Below are 9,129 nucleotides of genomic sequence, written 5' to 3' on the forward strand. Positions count from 1 at the left end.
ATAAAATTTACTATTCCCACTCCAATCAGTATTTGTTGCTTTGTTGCTTTTGTACTTGTATAGCGCACAGCTACCCGCAGTGGGATTCCCGGCACTTGTACGAATACCGCAAGGGAACCCTTCCAGGCTTTCCCTGTGAAGTGTCCACTCCTGGGCACCCCCATGGTGCAGACCAGGCATCCCTCGCGTTGTGGGGGCCGTTATGGAGACTAAGCAAGCTATTGCCCAGAGTTGCAGCGTGGGACCCATGATCAGAATAGGCACTGAGGCGAGAATATCCAGTCAGGGGAATGAATGAGCCCGAGACCCGCCGGGGCAGGAATCGAACCCTGGTCCCTGGCCAGAGCTCTGCATCGAGGTCTGCCTGCTCTAACCATTGAGCCACACTTCTCCACAGTATTAACTCAGGGAAGGTGCTGGACACTAAACCTATATAATTTACTATTCCCACTGCAGTTAGAATAAATGGGGTCATTATTATGGTGGGCGGACTTCAGTCCGCCTGCCATCCTGGTGGTAACGGGTCCACCTGCCTGCCATGCTGCAGTCCGGGACCCCCTATAATGATGCGACCACAACCGCAGCGGTCGCATATGGCAATTTAACATTGCGGCGGGTGCTGCTGGCTGCAGCACCTGCCGCAATGTCAAATGGCCATGTTGTGCATTTCCATGCACAACAAGGCAGCCACCACGCTGGCCTGCCACCTTGTGCATGGAAATGGAAGGGTGCACCATGTATATCCCCCAGTGCACTCCCCTCCCACAGAAGGGGCCCGCAACGGGCCCCTAAAGCAAATCACCGCCTGGACACTAAGGGCCCCATTTGGATTGGGGCAATCTGCCCGCTATCCATGCAGCAAAGACCCGCCGCCATATTACAATGGCTGGAGGGTTCCGCGCGCGGACGGAAAGACCATCTGCCACTTTTCCGCCCGTTTGACAAGTCGACCGGGCGGAAAAGGGTTCAATATGGTGGCGGTGTCTGTTAGACACCGCCAGCCATATTAGAATGTGGGCGGGAACATGCCTTTCCGTGCTGCATTGCCACCATGGAAAGGCATGCGGAGTCCCCCACCGGGGGTGAGGGGGGGTACACATGGGGGTTACTTATGGTACCCCTCTGCATTTCAATGAACAACGTGGCAGGCACCGCGCGGTGCCTGTCACATTGTGCATTGAGATGCAAAACCTGCCTCTGTGGCATTGCAGCGGGCCGTGCTCTCTGCACCGCCCGCCGAAATGTTGTAGATACTCCATGCGCCCGCCAGTGTGGCGGGCGCATACTAGTCTGGGGTGCCGGACCGCCGCACCCTTAACGGACGGTCTTGTTTCCTGAGGGTATGGTGGGCAGACAAAATCCGGCCGCCATACTAATGGATCCCTAAACCTAAATAATTTACTATACCCACTCCAATCAGTATTAACTCAGGGAAGTTGCTGGACACTAAACCTAAATAATTTACTATTCCCACTCCAATTAGTATTAATTCAAGGAAAGTGATGGACATTACACATAAATAATTTACTATTCCCACTCCAGTTAGTATTAAGTCAGGGAAGGCGCTGACCACTGAACCTAAATACATCAAATGTGTTCTAAGGTTACATAAAAATTATTACACAACCTGCAAGAAAGTCCAGGGTGACGTACATTCCAGGAGGCCTCAAACTGTTTCAGGGGAATGCATAAGAGGAAGAATCTTAAAGAATTTTTGCCTTAATCCGGAGTCCAAGTTGGAATCAGTATTCTGAGTGTTGATATTGTGATACCCTGAGCAGGTCAGTTGTTCGTAGAGACTCCTGCAATCCTTGTCTAATGTTTTTTTATGTACTGTTTTCTACATACTCGACAGGTCCCTGATAGATAGAAGTTTATGTTCGCCTATTAAAGCAGTAATAGAATTCTCCGAAAGAGGCATATCAAGCATGGGAGTGCCATTATGTGTGTGGGCAAAATCACAGAAATAATTTCCTTTTGGGGATAAATAGGCAAGCATAATGGGAAAAAGATTTGAATCAAGGAGGATCATAGCATGAGGAAAAAGTCAAAGATTAAATAGGATCTTGGGTTTTATTTAAAGGTGATTTCGAGGTTCTCGATTTACTTCGCCTTGAGGATTAATGCGGCAGAATAGAGTACTTGAATAAGTTAGGCATTTAATGCTTTAAGAGTCAGACCAAGTGCCCTGCCCCCACATAGTTTAGCAAATCTTTTCAAAGGTTTGGTTATTGTGGAAGATTTGGATTTCAACTTCGATAGATGTGTCCAAGACAGTTTAGTAACCAGCATGAAACCCAAATACACATTAGTATCTGCTGCGTCCACAATTTGATGGCAAAGTGTCCACTTAAACTTAAAATGAGAAAATGTTTGTCTTGGTTTATATTGACATATAGACTGTTTCACTGGTGGAAATCATGTAGTGCACACAAGGCTACTTCTGGAAACCTGTTGGAATTAAAGAAAATTATTCAAGGTCCTATGCATATGCTAGATAGCTGATCATAAAAACAGTGTTGGCAGAAGAAATCATGTTTAATAATAAATTAGCCTGGACACGATATGTAGAGGTAGAGGAGTAAGGAGGCTAGGGCACAGCCTTTCTTGAGACTGCTATTGGTTTTTACCCTAGGAGACATAATCGATTTCCATGACAGTTGGACCTGCAACCAGGTGGTACAGTGGAGCAACTTGAGCAGATGCAATAATGCAGTGTAGAAATAGGGTGGATAGTCATGACCCAGAGTAAGCTTCTGTTTACCTTGTCAAATGCTGCAGAGTAGTCTATAAAAGTAAACATATAGGAATTTGCCTTCATATAGTGCTTTCTGGATCAACAGAATGAGACCCAGGATGTTGTCGATTATTGCATAGACGGGCAAGGACCCTGTTTCGAAGATAGGTGGGAGAATATTTGCAGTAGACCAATCTGTGAGAAGAGCAAGTAAGTATTTGGCAAATAGTTTGCTCTCTATGTCCAAAAGAGCTATTAAGCGGAAATAGGTGGATCACTTCGGAAGGCCTTTTTGTGTGTGGGTTGGATAATAGTCCCCCGCCAGACCTGAGGCGAGGACTTGATCATAGACAGACATTAATATCCGACTCCACAGCAATGGATCATGATTTAAAAACTGTGATGAAAATCCCAATGGGCACGTAAGCATGTGAGTTATTGAGTTGTTTTATGAGCGTTGATATTTCTATCTCCGTAATTCCCAGACCATTGTAGACATATGATTTTAGTGTGAATAGAAAGGAGGTTTGGCTAGAAAAGTTGGCCTTTAGATGTTTTTCCCAGATTTTGGAGGGAATATAATAGTTGCTAGTCACCCTGCTGGAGCTTGATCCTCTTCTGATCAAGTTACTGTGCTTAGTGTGGCTAAGCCCATTAATTTTCCGAATATGTTTGTTTTGATACTGTTGATGAAATTACTCCATATTGATTTGAGGTGCCTGATAGATGCAGAGTTCTCTATGCACCACAGTCTAGTCAGTAGGCATCTCATTGACCTCCTGTGCTGTTGTTTCAAAAGAAGAATTTCAACTGAAGCTTGCTGAAGGCCTACATCCTTAAATGCTTCAAGGCATTGGCTCTGGTTTGGGGATGGAGGACTCCTTGAGGACACTCTGGGGGGCATATTAGCAAGGGCGATATTGCCGCTTTAGCGGGACTTTTTCCCACTAAAGCAGCTGTATTTTTATTGCCCTATTAGCAAGCTGTCGCTAACAGCAGTTAGCAACAGTTTGTATGCGATAGCTACAGGTTTGGGGCTCGCTTTGCATCTCAGCGATATTTACCGCTAATGACCTGCAAAGTGGGCGTACCTAACTTGTTAGTGACTGAAAGCAGTCGCTAACACAGCTATCGCCTATTAGCAAGGCAGGCGAAGCGATAAAAAAAATTGCGCTAAGCGCGATTATCACTAGAACCTAACGCCTGCTCAGACCATGACTTAACCTGTATATCCAATGGGAGATGGATATTCAGGTTAAGTCCCCATTAGCGTTAATGCCTGAATATCGCTGGATTTCCAGCGATATTCACGCATTGAGCCGCTATCGCCGGATATTTTATCGCTTTAGAGATAAACGTTGCTAATAGCACGTTATCTCTGCGATAATATCCGGTGATAGGCGGCAATAAAAAAAATGTGCTAAGCGCATTTAGCAATAATTATCGTTATTTGTTGCTAATATGCCCCTGAATTTTTTATCAGTTAGAAAAAAAAATATCCAGCTTCGATGAGCTTGGCAGGTGCATTCTCTGCTAAAGGAGCACCCATTGGAGAAAGAGTAGATGAGGCTTTCAGCACTTCTGCTCCAGTAGAGGCATTTATTGCCACATTTTGCCTGTATTTTGAGCTATAAGGTGATTGTTGGTGAGTGGTCCAGAGATGCCTTGCTTAGGCCTTATTGCAGAAGCATTAATTGGCAACGTAGGAGCAGCTTCCGGAGTGGATGGAACCATTGAGAGCGAACCCTTTAGGCTTAGAGACAGGATAGATTATTTGACTCTGTGGAAGGTTAGTGACATCAGTAGAAAGAACCTCCTTTGCTTTGTTAAGTTTTTATGACATTTTTCCAGTCTTTTAATGGCCTCTTGCAGGTAGACATTTTAAAAGGTACCCGATCTGCTATCCGGCGGGTGGAACTCTCGCCATCATCCTTCGTTACTGTATCAGCGTAATTTAGGCTCCAACCCAACACATTACAAAAGCAATATATATGTGTATCTGGCACTAAGGGAGTTATTTACAAGAAGCCTGCCCACCAGAGGGTCACTTTTTTTGACCCTCTGGCTGCACAGGCCTTTCAGTCATATCTATAGGACGACACAAAGCTACCCTATCCTGGTTTTACATGACCTCATGGATATGGAGGAAGTCAAGGCAGCGCAAAGTGCTGTGTTGCTTTACTCTGCGTCAAGAAGGCGTTCATTGGGTTTTAACTCTGCCCCAGATTTTAAAAATCACATAAACCTGTGTCAGCGCCAAACCCCTTTCCATTCCTAAAGCAGGTGTAACAAGGAGAGATGTTTTAATTTCTCCTCGTTTTTTCCTCTTTCCGTTTGTGCTGTGCTCTGCAGCACACACACAACTAGCAAAAAACCTCCATGGATTGTTTTTGTGCAGGAAGGTGTGCCTTCCTGCATAAAACAATCCTGCCAACAATGCAGACACCCTTGCACCAGAGCACAAGTGTGTCTGTGTTAGTGCAAGGCAGCCAAAACAGCATCAGCGCAGTGGGAACGGACAGGAATGCCACACTTATCATAAATATGGCGTATTTCTGCCCATTCCGTTTCCTTTTGACGCAGGGCAGTACAGCAAAGTGACTTGCTGTACTACCATGCATCGAAAACTCTTAAATGAGACCCTATATACTCTGTGTTCCTTTACTTTATTAATGTAAAGTGAAGCACTAAAAAATCTATTACTGAGGTGTATTCACTGTACAAACTAGAGATTTAAATAAATGTGTGTTCTAATGTTTAGCTTAACATGAAGATTTGTAGTTCTCATTCAAATTTGCACTTGTATTTAATGAAAGTATTTCCATATGTAATAATTAATTCATTTATTCACATTTTGCATTTATTCTGATACTATGCATGCACATGTAATTGTGTATTTCAAGTGCACATTGACATGACTAACACAAGTTAGCTTGACTAGGCCTTTATTTCTTAACATGAAATGTATTTTTCCTTGCTTTCCATGTTGTTTTCCTTTGCAGGTGCGTTTTCTTTTTTATTTTATAGTTGGAGAAAATATTATTGTGTATTAGAGATAGTGAGGCATGAGAACAGAAATGTTGGCAATAACAAGATGATTTCAGGAAAATTAATGGATGTTGTCAATGCATACTGTGAAAAGAGAAATAATTGGGATTTTTTGTGATGTGTTAAGATACATGGATGCTCCCTGAACTTTTTGGTTTTAATTGGTATTCCCACTGGTATGGCAGATCCCTTTTAAATTCCAGAGGTACAGACCTCTCTTCTTCCTTTGGTCCTTTTGAGTGGGTAGTTTCTTGGTAAACACTGATTTCCCAATTCAGAAGACTTCTATTGCATTCTTCACTATGGTGAGACCTTCTATTCTAAACTAATCTAATTCTAGTTTAGAGTTTGGATTAGATGACCCTTAAATCTGTTCATGTTAAGAAAGGAAGAATGGCGTTTCTTTAAGGAATGCCAATTTCTGTTTCTTAGTATCTGTATTGCTGTAACTTTATTCTTTGAATGCTTTATGCTCCTGAGATTGAACCTATTCTGGTGTTTCAGCTTGGCAGTTTTGATTTTGTATCTTTATATTGTGATCTTGATATGTACTTATATTGAATAGATAAATAAATTGTAACAAGCCTACTAAATTTTACCTACCAATTCCTTGTCCTCATTGTGTGGTCAAATGGGCTTCAAGATTGGGACATCAATGAAGGGGAACCTCCAACGCACCCAGTGATACACACTAGTTTACACATGGGAGCGGGCAGACACCTGGTCACGTGGCCATACAAGGTCATCCGAGAGCTGATTCTACCCCTGATACAGGCACTGTGTCAGACATGGGAAACAGAAGTGGGAAGAGTTCTTAATGATAAGGAATGGGAAACTGCCCTAGAATATCCCAAAAGGGTGTCCAGAAATGCACGTTTTAGGAACATCCAATTTAATGTCCTTCACATAGCATACCTCACACCACACTGACTTCACCGTTTTTATCCAGACACATACTTTGCATGCCCCCCATTGTCAAATACCTGAGTCGGACTTTAAACACATGTTTTGGGATTGCCCAACATCCAAGGCTACTGGGAATGCGTTCACAGGATGCTCAGGGCGACGACTAACACCAGGACCATGACCACGTGGGAAGGATGTGCACTCGGGATGTTCCGCAGGTGGAAAACCGAGAAAGTGCAGAACTGTTTTATATCTCTTGCCGTTCTTTTAGCAAAAAGAGGAATAGCAAAGCTCTGGCGTGCTCCAATGGGACCACTGGAAGCAGCGTGGGTAGGTGCGGTGAAAAAGTGGGGCAAAGCGGAGGAAGAGGTGCTGAGAGAAGAGGAAGTGAAGGGCATTCGTAAACACCCCATTTCCTTAGAATGGACACAATTGCTGTATGCATTCACACACAAAACAACCCCGACTGAAGCACTGGTAGTCTCCCAATGCCAGACCCCACCCCAGTCCCCTGCAGCGGCTGGAGTAGAAATGCAGCATCAGGACCACGCCGACTAGACCCACGGTTACACGGAAGTCATGCGGGGAGTTGTCCCACTTTGTACATGGGTTCTTTCCACGAGGGCTGTAACTCACCCCGTCACATGTGCACCATTGCACCTACGAACGGCTAAACAGTACACAGACTAAGATGCCGTCCCCATTAGTGATACCACCGACACAAGAATTGATAGCTCCTATATGCTTCCCCTAGTTTCTTTTTACCGGCATAGCTGGCAATTAGCCACTTCATATCAGCAGTTTAGACGCCAATGTTAGATGGGATTACATACCAGCACACTCAGGCACTATAGCATAGGGACAGAAACAATGAGAGTGAAATACAGTTGCATATACATCGAAAACGGCTCCAGTCAAGACATAAGACACCACTAACCCTGGGCGAAGCACTACGCTACGCTTGTGTAGTTTGCGAAGTTTGCGCAACTTCTCACTACGCCAGCTGCACGTAGCACAGTGCAAACACGCGTAGTACAGCGTAGCATGGTGCAGCGGTCATTTTTTGCTTGTTCGCGGTCCTCAACGTCATGTTCGTGACCGCGAGCAAGCAAAATGACATCCCGGCGAGATTCTCAACCCCGGGAGGTTAGGTTTCTCATTGCGAGCGGTTGCTCATGCTCGCGACCTCTCGCGATGAGAAACTACCAGTTCGCGTTGAGATGTAGTGTAGTTCCTAGTTTCCCACTAGGCCCTGCGCATTGGAATAACATAAACAGTAGCATCGACGTGGAACTGCTTATATTCCAGGCCTCCACTGACTATGCTAAACTTAATTAGGTCGTGTTACCAACTAGCTCAGAGGTCACTGGAAACTTTCTTCTCTGCATAGGAAGTGATCAGCTTCCTTGGCACAGACAAGAAGGGATTCAGTTTTCCAACAACCGTGCAACATGACAACTTTGCTCCTCAGATCAAGAGTCGATCTCTAGGGTCGTGTGAAACAATAGACATAGATTTCACTCAGTCAGTCTAGTGCAGTTTACTTTCACAGTATGTAGAGAATAGAGAGACGGGCGTTTGTCAATAAAGGGTTAACATTTATTGAACAGTCTTTCTTCTCGTACAAGAGAAATGTATTGCCACAATTGCAATAACTGTTATTATAAAAAGTACGTACAGTAAGATAAGTATTGCAAAATAGAACTGTAAAAGCATTGATATGGTTTCTTAGCCATACAATGGTTTAAAAGTAATAAAACATATATACAGTCATATATACATTAGGCTAACATACTCAACTGGTGCTTCTAACTAAGCCTACCCCAGTGTGCCTGACCTAAGCCTAACACGTGAGAAGGGGAGTAAGTAAGTAGCTTAAGTTAAGTTGGTTTTGCCAAGGTTTGTTTCAAGAATTCTCGTCTAAGGGTTTAGTCAACACCATACCTCTGAATAGAATGATGGAGGATTGGTATCTCCTTCAGGGGTCTCTCTCGATATCCCAGTCACCCGCGAGGGTAAACCGGAAGCGCCGGGACTGGATTTCTCTGCACGAGAAAGGCAGCGGCTCTCTTCAGCGCGTCGAGGAAGGAGGGGTGACAGCGTCCGCGGGCAGCTGGAATCTGCTGGATGTCTTCGCAGAGGACGGCTGTTCAGCTCCTTAAGCGTACTGCACCATAGTTCGCGCTGTAGCGGCGATAATGGCAATCAGCAGCTTCACCACCACAGGATAGCAGGCTGCAGCGACAGAGTGCTAGATTTACCAACACAGGGTCATGCAGGCAGCCAGCATCAGCAACAGTAGCTTGCAGCTCACAGCTCACATTGCTTAAGGCAACGTTGGTAATATTTATACCTGACAGGTGCCGGGTTTGACGCAAGTTTGCTGGACATAAGACGTCAATTAAAGATGTCACTAGGAAGTGACAGTTATCAGTTGC

Source organism: Lissotriton vulgaris, chromosome 7, assembly GCF_964263255.1.
Source record: "Lissotriton vulgaris chromosome 7, aLisVul1.2, whole genome shotgun sequence".
Taxonomy (NCBI): domain Eukaryota; kingdom Metazoa; phylum Chordata; class Amphibia; order Caudata; family Salamandridae; genus Lissotriton; species Lissotriton vulgaris.